The following is a 17,214-nucleotide window of genomic DNA, read 5'->3' as shown; positions in this document are numbered from 1 at the left end:
TTCATTTTACTAGACAGGATCAAAGAGAAGTAACTCTCACGCCAAAGTCAAGGATATTTATGTCCCAACACCCTATTTATGTCCGGTTATTAAACTAACTGGACCTACCATGCTGTCAGTCCTAAAGAAAAATGGGAACTACACGCCCATATCTGCGGTAACTGCCCAGTCCCCTCACTCCCTCAGGCCCATCCCTCCAGAGCTATCTCCTCGGCATCCCGCTCTGTCCAGCCTGCGGCCGTCGGCCTGGGGCTTGGACCTGGCCTTGCCCCGAGGGCCTGCGGCGGGCGAGCACTTCTGGTGCTCTGAGCGGCCTTGAGTGCCGCGGCTGCATCCGCAGGAGAGAACTCAAACCACAGGAGGACCTGCAGCAGGCCTGGCCACTACAGTGGAAACTGCAGAAGAAAAAGGTACACGAACTTCAGAATTTCCGCTTCTGGGAGGCGACGGAGGGAGTGACTAGTTTAATTTAGAGCAAGTTTCCCGAAGGCATTGTTGTGCAAAATGTGATAAATCGGTGCTGGCGATGACCCTGCAGACATGAGACTGTGGTCCACAGTCTAATTGTGAAGATATAGAAAATGTAAAGTACGCTAGGTTGTTTATTTTTAATGAAAAATTATGCTTAAAACAGTTCATCTTGGTCAGCTGGCGAAATTATTTGCCCAAAGTATGTTCTTCCTCAGTGACACCTGATCAGCACGGTGTCCGCATACGCCCCCCCACCCATGAAGGCTCTTCTCAAGGACCCTCAGGTCTAGACTCACGTCCAACACCCCTGCTGGGGGAGGAGCGGTGGGCACACGCTCATCAAGACATTAAATGGACCACGAATGTCCCCAGCTTCACCAAGACTGTTCCCTTTCACTCCCTTCCTCTTTTCTGATCCTCAAGGCATCCACGCTTCACAGAAGGACCTCACGGCCCCTCCAGGCTGTCAGCCCAGGCTCCCCACCCGCTGCTGACACGTCGGGCAGGTAACTCCCGTGGGGACTGCCCTTTGCATTATAAGATGTTTAGCAGCGTCCCAGGTCCCTCCACACTAAATGACAGCAGCGTCCCTCAAACACACCCGGGGATGTTGCCAAATGTCCCCTGCGGGGCAGAAACGCCCCTGGCTGAGAGCCAAACATATTCGACGTCTTGAAGCAATTTATCAAGCTGGCTTAAGACGATGTTTCACATATTTTGGCTGGTAAAAAACCTGTATGTAAATTCCCAGGGCAGGTTGCTAAAAACACAGTTTTCTAGATTCTATCCCAGACTTACCTTGCTGATCCCTGGAGGCGGGTGTGTGAGCAGCTCAACGGTGTTCTGACGGGTCAGGGCCTTCCTGCTGTCCCCCGGGACAGCCCTCGACGACGGCCAGAAGTCCACAACCGTTCTAGACGCCTCTGTCAATGAAACATCCAGAAAGTGAAAATGGGTCCTGGTACCTCAGCATCTTCTTTGCTCTCCAGGGAAAGCCTTTCCGGGGCCCCACCCCTCTGGGCCAGATCACGCTACAAATCTGAGTCTAAAATACCCTCTGGCAAAGGGAAGGACCTGTTTCACCCCTGGGGCTGGGGAGCAGCCCTTTCCCTAGAGGACGGAGCCAGCCCAAACTTGCATTAAACTGGGGACCTGTAGGCAGGAGAATGAGAATAAATAGAATTTACTTAAGATTTTTTTCAGAAACATCTCGCTACCAGACCAAATTCCCACAGATGGTATCGCTTTGGACTGGGATTAGTTTTTTTTTAATATTAGGCAAAATACAGGACTGGTGAGATAAGGATGTGACATAAGAAACGGGAAGACGGCACACAAACGCCGGGGGAGCTTAGCTTCAGCCTCCAGGAGATGTGGCCAGAGTCCCAGGACATGAGCCATGTGACTCCAGTTTCCGTAAAGATGTGACAGAAACAAGTCATTTTCTGAGTTAATTTTAATTAGGAGAGAAATAAGAACACGTGTATTCCTCCGCATTCTTACGTGGACCTGGGTCCCCAGGAGACAGTCTGGGCTCAGGGATCCCCAAGGATGTCGGATGCTGAGGGGCCCAGGGTGGGGGAGGGGAGGAAATGGGGGAGAAGAGAGACTGGTGGTCTCTGGGGAGCAGGAGTTCTTGTTCCTGCCGCTCGCAGGTGAGCTGCTCGTCTGGACACACAGCCCTGGAGGTGGCAGCAGCAGCGTCCAGCCCGACAGGGACCACATCCTGCGCCCACCCTGGACGCCTGCTCCCCAGCCACTTAGCTGTCCGAGCAGCAGGAGGCCTAGGAGTCCCCCATCCCTGCTCTTTACTCCTGCGAGGAAGTGGTCGCCTGAGGATCGTAATAAAAGTGTAACTAGCTACCAAGGCCCACAGCACTTGGCCGACCTCCCCCTCCAGGGTGGGGAGCCCCTCGGGGGAAGGTCCCCACGGCGGGGACTCTGTGACGGCCACGCAGGAGGGACCAGAGGGTGGGACAGGCGACTCGGGACTTCGATAAACTCCATGCATGGCCTGGGTTGCGGACGCTCACTGGGACGCTGCCCTCTCCGTAACTGACCAGCCACATCACACGCTGTCCCCTGTCACCTACCTCTACCGTGTTTTGCCACATAATACGCTGACTGACTCAAAACCAGCTGATTTTGGATGAAAACACTCTTGCATTTTCAGAAGAAATAATACTAATTTGGACGGTGAGCATTTGATCGGAATTCCCTGTAAATATTTGGATCAAGCGCTGGGGGAAGAGAGAGACCCGGTTGACTGTAATTGATCATGGAAAACCTATTCCTTACAGTGTACATGTCGGTATCTCCACTGGGCTCAGCAGCTTAAAAGGCCCCAGGATGAAACTGGCGTAGAGAAGGTGGTGTCCTCGGGTGCCGGCTGACAGTGACAGATGGGAACGGGGACCAGCACGCTTTCAGCCCCGATGGAGGGCAGACAAGAAGCAGACCTCGTTGTGGGTGGGTTGTAATTCATTTCAAGATGCAGAGCGGCTCAGAGCTCAGAGGTGAACAAAGGGCCAGGGCTGCAGTCCCCAGAGAGTCTCTGCTCAGATCTGTCCCCGTCTGCTGAGTCTTCAGAAGGGCTGCTTAGCCATGACCTCCGCCCTCCAATACCGCGAGGAAGCTCTGGGCAGGGATGGGACCGAGCGTCACCATCGTTGGTGGAGAGGGACCCGATTTATTAAACAGGAGTGACAGGTCTGAACGGAATCGTCCCCCAAGACCGAAGGAAGAGGGCCCCTTTTGTGGACAGCTGCGGAGATTCTGCAGCACTTCAGACGGGGCGTGCGGGGCAACGCTGGGATGCGGAACACACGGTCCAGGAAGAGCGCGGGGGCTGGGGCGTCTCCTGGGGAAGTCTGAGAGGAGGAAGGAAGCACAGCTGCTGCCGCGGGTGTGGAGGAAGCCTGGGGAAGGTGCTGTCAGGATCCGTGGTTGCAGGGCTGCAGACACGTTCTGTTCCAGGGATGCAGCCCTGAACCTGGGTACCACAGAACCTCTCCTCGGCCTCAGCCTCCCGCGGGGCCTTGGCCTCCCCCCGACTCTCCTCCCAGCTCCGCACCCCCTGCCCCCTCATAGAGCATCACCTTCTCTCACTGGGATCCCAGAAGCAGACTTCATCAGGACCCCCCAGGTCCAGCACCTCCCCTTTTCATCCACTTTTATAGATGAAAACATCTACACACATCAAAACTGCAAGGCAGATCACCACTTGCTTTCCAAAACTCTTCAATCACTTCCAATAGCTGAACCCCCAGTCCAGGCTCAGGAGAAAGTCCTTTAACCCCAAGCGTGTCCCCAGCCCTGCGCTGTCCAGCTTCACCTCCACGGCCACCCCCGGCTCCACCCGATCGTGAGTCACCACCAGGCGGGCGCACAGCCGCCCAGCTTCATACGCGGTCAGTCCTTACTGGTCTGGGATTCCGTGTTGGTACATCTGCCTGCGCACCAAGACCTATTAGTGACCTGCAGTCAGCACTCGTGGGGCCTTCGTGGGCGTCCTCAGACATCGCAGAGCAGGGAAACACGTGCACGTCCAGACCCACCGCCCTGGCTCCACTGGGACAGGACCACATCCCGCCTTCTCCGTCCAGCTCACACGCAAACAGGTGTCCTCCTCGTGGTCTACTGAGAGCCGCGCTCTTCACATCTTGGTGATCTTGTTCGTGGTTTTCTGTCTAAAATGGTCCCCAGGCGTCACGCTGCAGTGCTGTCTAGCGTCCTAAGCATACAAAGGCTGTGCTGGGCCTCCCAGAGGAGCTTCCATACAGCACGAGTTACGGGCTGTTGGCCCCGAGTTCAATGTTAGTGCCTCAGTGATGTCTATTAAGTTGGGTATCTTCAAACAGAAACACAGAGAACAAGGTGGTGCACTGTTTGGTGGATGAAGCTGCTGTGACCAGACGTCGGCAGGACTCTGTGGTGGTTCACTGTATGTGTCCACTGGGCTGGGCTGCGGTGTCCCGATATCTGGCTAACCATTATTCTGGGTGTTTCTCTGAGGCTGTTTTTGGATGAGATTCCCATTTAAACCAGTGGACTGCAAGCGAAGCAAACTGCCCTGCCCAGGGTGGGTGGGCCGCGTCCCATCAGTTGACGGCCCGACCTGAACAAAACCTGACCGTCCCGAGCAAGGGGGGGGTTCTGCGGCCAGCTGCCTTTGGACTTGAACTGCAGCGCCCCCTCTGCTCTGGGCCTGAGGCTGCTGGCCATGCTGCAGACCGAGGACTCACCCGCCTCCACCGTCACAGACAGTCTGTGCATATGCACATCGTGCTGGCCCTGTTTCTCTGGGGAGCCCTGACCAACACACGGACCCTGTATCTCCCAAGAGCAACGGGCCAGGTTCACCGACTCAGCGCTTGGGCCCACTTTTCGGGAGCGTAACTGCCGTGAATAATGAGAAGAGACTGCGTCGTCCCCGCCGCCTGGTTGCTATTATTCAGGTCACACAATTATCCCAAGCCCCCATCCCCACCTCCCACCACGTGAAGCCCTCCCTGGACCCCTAGACCCTTGCCCTGGGGTCCCACAGGAGCCGGGGTCTCGCCCCTGTGGCAAACCTGGCACAGAAATGGCACAGAAGTACCTGCGAGTTCCCTTTCTCAGCAAACCATGGGCACTTAGGATAGCGCTGTGCTTCCCTGGAACACGGAGGCTCTAGGCGACCCTCTGATGCGCGACTAGCCCGTGAGAGCAGCCCTCGCGGGGGGACGGTGGCTCCCGACTGCAACTCCAGGCTGCTTTCACGCCTATTGAAACTGGTACCGCACTGTGCGCACGGCCACGTGGTTGAAGGTCACCCCATAGCCCTCCTACGGAAACGTCCCGGGTCCCGTTACAGTGCTGGAAATGCCTGCGTCTGTTCTCTGTATTTTGAGGCCTTGATGGGCACGGCGAGGACAGAGGTATTTTCCGGGCCAGGAGCAGGCAGGGTCTTTCATCAGCACTTCAGCTGTTCAGACCAGCAGGGCCTTGAGGAAATGAGGAAGGCGTGTTTTCATAGGTTGTAAACCAGACGACGTCATCAGAACTTGGGGGCATCTGGGCTGAGACAGCCGCTCACTGACGCATCTTACTGATAACCCGGGGTCGGTGGAGTGGCAGGGAGGGATCCGCACGCAATCTCCTGTGATCCCCGCCACGCGCCTCCTCTCCTGACCATCTCACCCGGAGCAGAAGACAGGGTGACAGGGCCAAACTGCTCTGGGGACAACATCTAGAAGCAGTGAGCTGTGAAAACTTCAAGTCTAGGGAGAACTTCAAGGAAGTAGATTTGGGTTCACTGACCTTGAAACGTTAGGAAGGTCTGTAACATTCCCAGCTGCCCCAGTGCGGCCGGAGAGAGAGGACGCCCTCCCAGAGGAGGGGCCAGGAAGCGGATGGGGCTCTGGAGGGCCCTGGAGAAGCTTTACGCCCCCCTGCGTCCCTCTAATGCGGAGACCTGGGTCACATCCCTCCTGGGAACCGTCAGCTTTGATCTGCTCCCTGGACACCGGGTTTGGATCTCAGAGCCAAGCACTCGATGCCTGTGCCGTGGAGGGACCCGTATCTCGGGGCAGGGAGACATGTGGCGGTCACACGGCTTGGCCGGCTTGCCACCTCCCCTTCCTCCACGCACAGACCACTGGGTGGGCCTCAGCTCCCCCCATCCCAGCCAGGCCCTCGGCCAAGCACAAGCACAGCCAGCCTGGCCGCTCTGCCCGGAGGTCCTGTTCTACCTTCCTGACTTATCTCAGACTCTGGCCCCAAAGCTCATATTGACATTGGCGACAATTTTACATGGACGGTGACAAGATCTGACAGAGCTTAAAGTTTCAGTGAAAAGATGACACAGCTGCTGTCCAAACACAGGCTCAAATCCGGGGCCAAAAATGTAACGTCTGCGTGATGCACACAAGTTGCGTCATCCCTCTGCCCTCACTTGTCCTTTCTATAAAGTACACGGGGTTGGTTTGCCAGGAAGGGAAGATGAACTCACACCTTGAACCATGAAACACCAGGCAGATGTCTGTTCGTTAACGGTACCAGGAGACGTAACTGTGTTGCCCACCTCAGCATCCTTGGTCACACCTGCAGCTTCATTCCATAACCTCTGGTCCATGCACAGAGCATCTTTTCCTGCCACATTCTCCATCCACTGGGGACAGGAGCCCAGGGCGCAGGTGCCCCTGCTTTTTACATGGAAACCAGCATCTGTCATATTTCTTAGGCTCTATTCACATCTGGTCAGAATAGCGATCCTGCTGGGAGTTTCAGCATCTTGCTCTTTGACAGTTTGAAGACTTCAGATGGCAGAGATCTTTTGCTTTGGGGAAGAGTCGCTCAATACTAAGCTGGGTTCTAAGGCTGGGTTTTGAAAAATAAAATCCTGGGAACATTCTATCTATTTTTTCCTAACTTTTCCTCTGCCATTTTGGGACCCAAAATGGAGGTGATGACTTATCCCCAGTGGCAGTGTTTGCTGTAACGCTCCCCAGTGTAACAATGGATAACTCTCACTACATATCACTGGTTTCTGAGCGGTACTGATGAAAATAATCATAATAAAGACCAAGGTCATTGCTTTGCGATGTGAATAGCTATTGGTAAAACTGAAATGCCAACTAGCCTTCAATGACCTTGAGGTAAAACCGTATTATAGCTCTGATGAATTTTAACGACCCAGTGCACACGACAGGGCCTGGAGAAAGCATGTGTCCTGCAGACTCTCGTGCTTTAGGCCAAATACACCTGCAGCACCACTTACCAAGAATATGACCGTGAAAACGTTACATCCACTCTGAGCCTGTTTCCTGTCTGGAAAAGAAGGGGGTTGATGCCATCACAGAGAGCTCAGTGAGCACTTGTGGACTTAGATGTAGGGGTCCAAGCTCAGGGATGGTCACATCCTCACACGCAACAGGGATTAATGTTCTCCCCCACACCGAATGCAGGGAAATCGTTATGGAAACAAAGTTACTAGACCTACTGACTTAAGGCTCCAGGGAAGTGAAACATCTAGAAACTTCGATGGAGACACCCATCATAGGATGGTCCACAGAGCAACAGGGAAAAGCAAGGGAGACCAGACACCTCACTCTGCACTGAGCCTCCGCTGGACCCTCTGTTTGTGAGAACAGGGCAGCTGGGAGCAGTCGGGTTATCCTGGTGGGTGAGGATTAGAGATCATCGTGCCTGGATTGGAGGACTAATTCTACCACTAACCAGCTGATAACCTCGGGCAGGTTACTCATCTGTGCCAATGCCTGCATTTTCTCAGAGGATCATTGAAAGGGTTAAATCAGTTATGCATGGATAGTACTTAGAGAACATTCCAAGGGCTCAGTTAATGTTAGTTATTTATCTATGTCAGGACTCGGCAAACTCTGGCCCTCTGCCTGTTTATATAAATAAAAATTTATTGGAACATGACCCTGCTCATTTGTTTAGGTGTCGTCAGTGGCAATTTTCACCCTACAACAGAAAAGCTGAATAATTCAGACAAAGACCACATACTCGCAAACCTAGGATTTTACTGTCTGGTTCTTTCTTGAAAAAGTTTGCTGATCCCTTGAAACTGTTACTTTTATGTGTCAAATTGACTGGGCTAAGCATGTCCAGATATTCAGTCGAACATTATTCTGGCTGTTTCTACAAGGGTGTTTTTTGGATAAGATTAACATGGAAATTGACAGACTGAGTAAATCAGATTGCTCTCCCCAGTGTGGGTGGGCCTCACCCAATCAGGTGAAGACCCAAATAGAAGAAAACGATTGACCCTCCCCTGAGCAAGAGCAAATTCTCCAGCAGATGCCCTTGGACGGCATCTGCAGCATCAGCTCCCCTGGTCTTCAGCCTGCCGGCGCACCCTGCAGACTGGACTCCTCGGGCTCCATGACTGTGTGAACCAATTCCTTAGACATGTATTTTACAGATTCCGTTTCTCCAGAGAACTCTGTTCTCAATCTATCATTCACTGGAATATTCAGGACATCTGAACACGGCCCTGAGACTGTTGTAAAGGACCTTTCATCTCTTTCAGGATGGCTTAAGGAGACATGGGCCTGAGCCAATGCCATCCCAGAGGATAGGACCCCTCACAGGTTGTACTCGTGGGCAGTGGAGGGAGGGGCTCCTGGCTGTCCCCACGTGACCTAAATAACTAGGTCACCAGGCCCCTTCAGGTCCCACCCTCCCTCTCTTTCAATCTTTGGGACTAGGAACTACAATTGGAGGTCTTAAACATTCTTAATTAGCTTGTTTCATTATCACATTAACACTTACCACTTTTTATAAAACTATTTTAGTTTTTAATCATCTTTTATGATGTTACTCCAATTAACTGTGTTGGAAAAATGCTGAACCTGAGCTTCCAAGAATAAGGTGCTAGTTTTTGAGGTAACTGTGTTTGATAGTGGGGTCTTCTCAGATTTCAGCACCTGGAAGTGGGCTGGTGCATCATTTTACGCACTGATATATGCATAACAATATAGATCTATTTGCACAAGTAAATGCATAGACACAATATGTATTGTCATCTCACCACTAGTCGGCATCTGAAGAAGCCATTGATATATACCTTCTACATTTCTGTTCGTTCACTTAGCCACTTCTTTATCACTTCTCTTTAGCAAAAATCGTAACATTGCGATTTCACTGGAGCCTCCTTCAGAGATCACTTGGTATCATGGAGTGAAGTTAGGAACTACTTAATGAAGCAACCCACCAGAAGCATGATGGCTCAAACACAGCAGAAGGTTACGTCCCACCACGTAACAGAGCGTGGAGGGCAGGGCCGTCGGGGGTCTCATGCTGGGGCTGCTCTGCCGTCTTCAGCAGGTGGCCCCCAAGGCTGTCCAGGCCCGTCTCCGTGTTGCGGGGAGGATGGGGCCGTGCGTGGAGCCTTCCTTGGGCCAGGCCCAAGCACTTGTGCTCACATCCTGTGAACTAACCTTAAGTCCCGCTGCCGCACCTCATTGCCGGGGAGGCTGGGAAACCCCATCTCGCCGGGCGCCCGCGAAGAAGAAAACAGGAATTTTGTGAACAGCCGGAAATCTCTGCCATTGCCGCTCAGCCGAAGTGGGGAAACAGAAGATTCCTTGAGTCTAATCACAGGTGGAAATGAGTATTTTCATGATGCAGAGAAGAGCTTCATGAATATTCAAGCAGCCTTATGAGAGAGGTAAATCAATACTAGTGTTTTTGGGGGGTGTAAAGTGGGGACTGTGAGTACATAAATTCAGGGGCTCCGTGGTGCTTTGAGGTGTCGCTGAAGAAAAACATGAGACTAAACTCCTGGGCTGAGCCCATCCCTTTATTCATGCCGATGTGGACCGGCAACCTCAGGGTTCGACATCGATCTACGCGGTAAGGACAGAGGACCAAGTCTCTAGCAGCTCGTCTTATACGGAGGAGGACTTGGGTCAAAGTGACCCTCAGACCAACGGCAAGCCCGTGGTCACTGACACCAGGACACGCAGGCACCTTTAAGGTACCTGCACGCTCAGAGGGAGAATCTGATTCAGGGGAACTTGAGACCTGAGACGTGAGATGCAGTGGAGCGAGGAGGAGGCACTGGAGCCCGAATCCCTGTCCTGCTGTCACATTTCTTCCATCATTCATTCATTCAACAAGCATTTGTTGTCAACCGCATACTGCAATGCTTCAAAATCAGCTCAAGCCCTGTTCTGTGGCACTTATGTTCCAGTGGGGAGATACACGGTAACAAATACACAAGCCAAGGGGAAACGGCAGACTGCTGTGTCTGTGCAGAGGATGAGCAGAGCCGACCTGAGGCCGGGTGTTGTGCGTGTCCACAGCCCCTGCCAGCCCAGCACCAGTTTGTCAGCCTCGTCACACTCTGCCCTTTAGAGACCCATCCCTCCTGCACCCTCAGTCCGAGCAGATCGGGGGCTGCGTGCTCGGCTCTGGGGTGGGCGCACACCTCGGTATGGACGGTCGGAGCGCAGCCTCCCTTCATGCTGAGGCTCCGCTCCAGGACAAACAGGCCAGGCGGCTCCTCCCGGGGCCTTTCCTCAGGAGAGCAGGAAAAGAGTCACTTTCTACATCAGCTGCTAGTCAGGGGCAATGCAAGCCTGAAGCCATGAGATCTCTGGTCCTGAGCACTTGGAGGGAGCCCCCCGCACCCCCTGCCCCAGCACAGGAGGAAGTCGGGCCCCGCCAAGGGCCCAGCCGACAGGAGGAGAGGGGCGTTCCGGTGAGTCCCTTCGTGCGGCCCACTTCGAACCAGCCCTCCTCTGGCTCCCCAGTTACGGGAGCTGATGATTCCCATTTCCCTCAAGCCTCTTTGAGCTGTGGTTTTGAAATTTGCAAGGAAGAGGCTTCGAGTACCCAGAGAGGATGGGGGCGGGGCCTAGGGGTGGGGAGTAAGGAGGGCAGGCAGTGGAGACTGAGAACAATGTGGTCAGGACGGCCTCTGGGAGGGGACAGCTGCTCTGGGCACACGGATAACAATGGCACTGCTGTGTGATAAGCCGGGTAAAGCAAATTCTAGGAAGGAGCGGCAGAGGAGAACACTTGGGGTGTTTGGGGCTCAGCGCGGAGTCCCCAGCAGCTGAGCAACAGAGCCAGGAGGACCGGGGGCCCACGTGCCGTCCTGGGGTAACGGGCAGAGACGTGGCAGGATCTCATTGATGTCGTTAAAGGGTCGCCCTGATAAGCAGAAACAGAGTGATGGTTCCAAAGACTAGACGCTGCTGAGGAGGGCTGACGCCGCGCGGGTCAGGTGGAGGTGGGAACGGGGTAGGCTTGAGTGGACGGAAGCGCCCTTGGCAGGTAGAGCCAATGGGACCTGCCGGTGGCTGTGCGTGAGGGGGAGGGGGGAGGAGGGGTCCAGAGGGACCCCGAGTCTCAGGTTGGTGGGCGCGGGGGCCTGGTGGTGCCGACTCCTGGGAAGGGACGGTGATGGAGAGAAAGGGCTCGGGAGGTCTGGGGTGGCCACTGGATTGAGATTCTGATTCTCAGGCCACAAGCTTGATAACTGATTAATCACTCTGAACCTTAGTTCTCCGAGAATGAAAACGTAAGCTCTATCGTGAGAGTAAGGTTGAGGCAGGGAAAGTAAAAGTGACAGAGGCAGGGCCCACGTACAGCAGGCACTCAGTGAACACTGATGGGCCTTGGATGTGCGTGGAACGGGGATCGCAGAGGCGGGGCAGCCCCGTCAGAGCCCAGACGCCCAGCACAGCGCCAGGGGTCCACGGCCGAGCTGGCCAGGGATTCAGACGCATCTGGGCGCGTGGGGCTGCCTAGTTCTGTTTGCAGGCGGAACTGAGCCGCCCCCAGGGAGAGGGCTCACGCTGAGGAGAGTCCGATGACGTTGCCGTTCAAGTTCATCTCACAGACCGAGACAGGAGTCCTAGGGTGGGGCGAGGAAAGGGACGGAGAAGCAGAAAAGCCATCTCCCTGCATCTCTGCTCCCCCGTGCCAGCATCCCCTGGTTCTCACAGCCTAAGGGCCCTGGAGCGCCCATGGGGCCCCAGCCAGCTTGGTGAGCTGCCCGGACGCAGGTGCCCAGCAGAGGTGGCAGCAGCCGGCCTCTCAGGCAGAATCCAGGTGGATTCCAGAAAAGGAGCAGCGCCCACCGCAGGCCTGGTGGGGCCCCCAGCACACCTGTCATTTCAGATGAGACACCTGTGGGGACCCAGAAGAAGAGGAAATGCCAGGGAAATTGCGCAGGGAGCAGAAACCAAGCAGCCCACCAAGCCGCATCCCTCTTCAGCCCCTCCCCACGGAGCGCCCCCTCAGCCCCGCCCCGGACCACCTCTCCTTCCGGCAGGAGCCTCTCTCCTTCCAGTTGCGCTGACTTCCTTGGGACGCTTTTGTTAGCTGCCTTTGTTCCCGTTCAACAGTTTCACATCTAATCCCAGAGACAAAATCATCCAGGTGTCCTCAGGGCTTTGCAGAAGTGTGTGAATAGCCACTTCCGCAGAGGTCTTTCCTTTGTACATTTCTTAAAACGTTCACGCAATTTTTTTAAGTTCCTTTGTAATAAAGAAGCTATTTTTAACCAGACATAAATACTGGTCACTTTATTGGTTTGGAGAAAGTATTTTTAAACAAGTCATAATGATTTCCCCGTAGAAATGCCTCAGCTGAACGCTGGGACCTAGACGGAACCTGACCATACTGAGATGCACTCAGCCCTTCAACAGGGGCCCGCCACCCGGTCTCCATTGTTGCCACCTCCACAGGACTGTCCCCAAAGAACGAGTGCCAGTCTGTGCTCCTGAAGTGTCTCCCCCTCCCCCCAAGGACCCCTCGAGGGATGGAGGAGGAAGTACCTTGATAAAGCTCTGCTTCTGTAAAAGCCATATTTGCTCATGGCAGAATGCTTAGGAAATACAGAAAAAAAAGCACGAAGGAAACAAAAATTACCCATCACCCTAAAACCAAAAAGTAACCTTAGCCTTTGTGAGCCTCAGTTTCCCTAAGTAAAGGGGGAATAAAGGTGTCCCAATCGATCATAAGAAATAGGGCGCCGTCCGGATGGGTAGCCCACCTCTTCTGGGGTGAGGCCCAGCTCACAGCGGTGCCCTTTTCTGAGGCCTGTCCCAGAGGTGAGTCAGACACACGTCTGTGTCGGTGACCCTTGGCCCCGGCCCTACCAGGCAGAGTGGGAACAGCGGCCTGACCCAGTGACGGGGGGTGCCCAGGGGCAGCCCTCTTCTCCACATCTCAGAGCATCAGAGGAGCCCTGTCTGCAGGGACAGACGGACAAGCAGACAGAACAAGGAGCAAGAGGTGAGAGACGGTGCAGCTGGGAGGCCGTCTGTCCGGGCACCGTCCTATAGGTTCCCCGGGCCTGTGCTGCCCCGGGGCCCCGTGCCAGCTCCAGTCAGCTCTCGTCGGCCATGAGGACTCTCCAGAGCCGGGACAAGGCCCAGCTGTGCCCTGGCTGAGGCCTGGTGCAGGCAGGATGGGCCCCGGCCTGCGAACCTCTCTGGGTGGGTGCTCGCCCAGGCCCCACGTGCAGGGGCACGGCAAAGCCCTCTCACAGCCTCCCCAAGGGGGATCCCTCCCCATCTCCACGTCCCCACGGTGGGGAAGCCCATCCTAGGTCACAAAGCCAGGGAGTGGCTGGTCTGGGCCCCAGAGCCTGTCCTCAGAGCTGCACGCTTCACGGCCAAGAGCTGCAGCTCCAGGGACAACAGATGGTACAGGTCTGTGTTCTGGAACATGCTCTTTCTTCTCTCTCTTTCTTTTGGCGCTGCGGCCTGTGGGATCTTGGTTCCCCGACCAGGGATTGAACCCGCACCCCCTGCATCGGAAACGTGGAGTCTTAACCACTGGACCGCCAGGGAAGTCCCTCTTCTCATTCTTCTAGTTTAGATGGGCTGCCAATCACCCGCCCGATCGAAAGCTTTCAGTGAATTCTGGCAGGAAACCACTCCATACCCATCACCATCCTAGACCCAGGAAATCAGCGATGAGATGGTGCTGCCCTGGCCCCGGAGCAGGCAGGCCCACGGGGAGGGGGCCGGCTGGTGGACATGGCAGTGGAGGGGTGGGGGAGGGGGCTGGGAGGAAGCCCAGGGGACCAGGCGAGCTGGCTGCCCCCACCCACGCACGCGAGCCCAGGACACCCCCTCCCTTGCAGCCCTGCACTGCTCCCCCAGGTGCTGGGTGGGGAGCGGCCACCAGCCCCAAGGCCCCGGCCTGACCTTGGAGGTGCTTCCCTCCAGGCTTGCCGACCCCAAGTCTCCCCGCTAGCCCCCCATGTCCCGCCCCAGCACGGGGCTGCCGACACCCACACCTGTCAGCCCACCCAGCCTCCGGGCGACCTGTGCCGGTTCCCGCGGGGACACTCGAAGCCCGAAGGGACGATCACTCGAACAGGTTTTCTCTCCGTGTCAATATTTTCGGGAAACAGCCCTTTTGCTTGAGTGCTCTCAGGAATACGATTAACATAATTTCCTTCGCTTTCTCGAAATTTGATGTTTACAAGGCTATCTTGGCAAGAGCATACCGCAGGCTGGCGGGACCCGATACTGAAACGCTGCTCTTACTTTTCATATTGACATTGCCATCGAATAACCTGGTGCTCTGCTGTGCTGTTCCCAGCCACTTCTCTGGGGCATTTTGAAGGGAAATGCAGGTATTTCCTGAATGGAAAGGAGCCCCACGACCTTTGGGTCTGCCAGCGGGGCTGGCTCTGTACACGCCTTGGCCATCGTACCCTCTGTCCAGCACTGGGGAGAGGATTTGTTCTTCAAATGTCAGTTCGTGCTTCACCTCCTCCAGGAAGCCCTCCTTGCCTTCTTGCTCTTGGCCCTTTGTCAACAGAGTTGAATCATTCTTTCTCTGAGCTACCATTATACTGCCTCAATATTTGTGTTATTTTGCTCATAACACTATACCAAAGGCCTCTGCTTATATATCTGCTTCTCATACTAAATGATAATGTCCTTGGGGCCAGAACCGAATCTTACTCATCTCTGCAGCCGCACGGCTAGAAGGGTACCTGGCACCCAGTGAGCTCCCCCGGCCGGCAGTCTGTAAACCGGCCCCAACACCTCCTGGTGCTCACATCCCTACGGAACCCCCTTGTCTTGCCTGCAGGCTGGACCTAGGGATGCTTCTCTAATCGAGAGAACAGAGCGAGAAGTGACCGATGACACTCCTGAGATTTGGTGACAAAAGGCGGTGACTGTCTTCCTCATGGGCCCACTGTGGTCCTCAGGGCCCGGCCCCGGGGAAGCCGCCGCCGTCTCATGCTCTCTAATGACCAACCGAGTCTCTGTCTTAGTGAGACTCTAGCATCTCGCTCTGATGGGAGCCTGGCAGCCGGGGCTGGGCCGACACAGAGTGCAAGCCCCCCCCACACCTCCCCACACGCTTTGTCGCGTTTGATTTCCACTGTGCAGTGAACATCATACCTAAAGACTTTTGATTATTTCATCTACAAAAACTAGTATGACCGACGGTGAGAAAGTGACCTTCTGTTCCGCACCCAGGCAAGCGCTGAGGGTCAGCCTGTACCCAGACCCAAGCCAGGGAGCGGGGCTCCGGGGCTCGATGGGCCGAGCCTTTCCCGTAACGAGGAAAGCGGTGCGGCCCAAGCACTGCTCCCCCTTCTCCCGAGGTCTTATCAGAGTCCCGCTGGGGTGGGTTTCTAGCGCAGCCGCGTCCAGGCTGGCGGGGGAGGGCGGCGCAGGGCCGCGATGTCCGGCTATGCCACCACCCTCCTACGCCACTGCCGCCTGGCTGCCAGGAACACTGAGAACAGCGCCTCGGGCTTCCCCCAAGACAGAGCTGAGGACCAGGGAAGTGGGGGGAGACTGCTCCTTCCCAGGGGCCCAGGTAGAGCCCCCTGCCCTCCAGATTCTGGAGGAAGGTCAGTGGAGAATGTCGGGGTAGCAGTCCTGCCCCGCGTGGGCCTGCCCCAGGCCGGAAGCATCCCAGAGGACCAGGCTGGAGCACAGGCTGGCGTTACATTTCCAAGGCAGAGTCTCTGGGCATGAAACTCACCCTCCAGTTACTTCCTTTCCTGCCAACATCGCAGTTCATCATCGGATAGTAACAAGGGCACCTCCCATCTTCCCAGCACGCTGACCTCGGTTGTCTTTTTGGAGCAGCTGGTGAGTGGACAGCAGGACTTGGAAGCACACGAGGGGGCCGCCCCCATTGCTCCCCGGCTGCCCTCTCACTCCGCCCGGGGCCCCATGCCATCCGTGGACGGAGGGACCACAGGCTGCCCTGGGAACGGGCCCCAACCCTGCTTCAGACGGCGTGGCGGGAGGGGGGGGCAGGAGCTCCAGAGCACGGTCTGCGCCTCCGGCAGGGGGTGGGCACAAAGGGCTCCGGAGGCCTGAGACCCAGGCCTGCCGTGGCCGCGCGCCCGGGGCTCTCGCCTCTGCCTGCGAGCCTCTCTCCCCTCCCCCACGAGACAGAGTGCACAGGCTTCCAGCCTGACAAAGAAGACGGCCACATGCGTGGACCGCCTCTGCTTCTTAGAACCGCACTGCCACCGCGGAAGTTCAAAGGGAAGAGAGGCAGAGAGACATCAAGGACTCTCTGGAAGATGCAGGCCGGTGAGGGGGCGGCTTGACGGAGGAGAAGAGAAGGAAAGGAGGAACACCCGGCGCCCCAGGCCAGAGCGAGAAGCACAGCGAGCCCAGCCCGTCCGTCCGGAGCCCAGGGAGGCCCCGCCACGGCCGCAGGTAGAGACAGTGGCGGTGCTGGGGCAGCAGAGGGCTTCGTGCAGAAGCCACAGCTGCTGCCTTCCGGCTCCGCTCTCCACGCTGACCACGTCGGGTAGCACACACAGTCCCTTGTTGTCACCGAGCTTGGATCCCAGCTGGGAAAATCAGATCATAAGTGAGCAAATAAAAATGTACATAAAATGGAATGAGGAAAGCACACGTGGTGCTAAAGCCGGTGGAGATTTCAGAGGAGGGCAGAGCGGGGACAGGCTCAGGGAGCGCGACATGCCAGGCGGCTGGGCAGGACTGGCGTCCGGCCCGAAGGGAGTGTCGGGTGTTTATTCTCGATCAGTGGGCAAGGGAGCCTCTCCACAAAGGGGACATTTGGGCCAAGAGCGGGAAGGAAGAGGCCAACCGGGTGGAAATCAGGGAGGAGACTCATCGGAAAGCAGAGATGTGAAGCAGAGGCCCAGGAACATGAAGCAAGACACGCTCAGCAGGCTCTCGGGGCCTGAAGTTGGGCCCAGCGTCCAGCAGCATCTCTGCACACTTTGCTAAGTGAATACCTCTCGAGGAGGCGCACACA

At 55.9% G+C, this 17,214-nt stretch overlaps 1 long non-coding RNA gene across 1 annotated transcript in view; it reads right to left on the bottom strand.

Annotated features, from left to right (window-relative positions):
• Window positions 1-1,119: 1,119 nt before the first annotated feature.
• The window catches only part of LOC307195795, a 176,070-nt gene continuing 159,975 nt past the window's right edge, over window positions 1,120-17,214 (bottom strand). Inside the window, exon 3 of the long non-coding RNA XR_013830953.1 lies at window positions 1,120-1,394. This is a non-coding gene — a long non-coding RNA (uncharacterized lncRNA). The remainder of the gene's footprint in view (window positions 1,395-17,214) is intronic.

This window comes from Stenella coeruleoalba, assembly GCF_951394435.1.
Source record: "Stenella coeruleoalba genome assembly, chromosome: 13".
In the NCBI taxonomy this organism is placed as follows: domain Eukaryota; kingdom Metazoa; phylum Chordata; class Mammalia; order Artiodactyla; family Delphinidae; genus Stenella; species Stenella coeruleoalba.
Note: the sequence above shows the minus strand (reverse complement) of the source record. Positions and strands in the feature narration are given on the sequence as shown.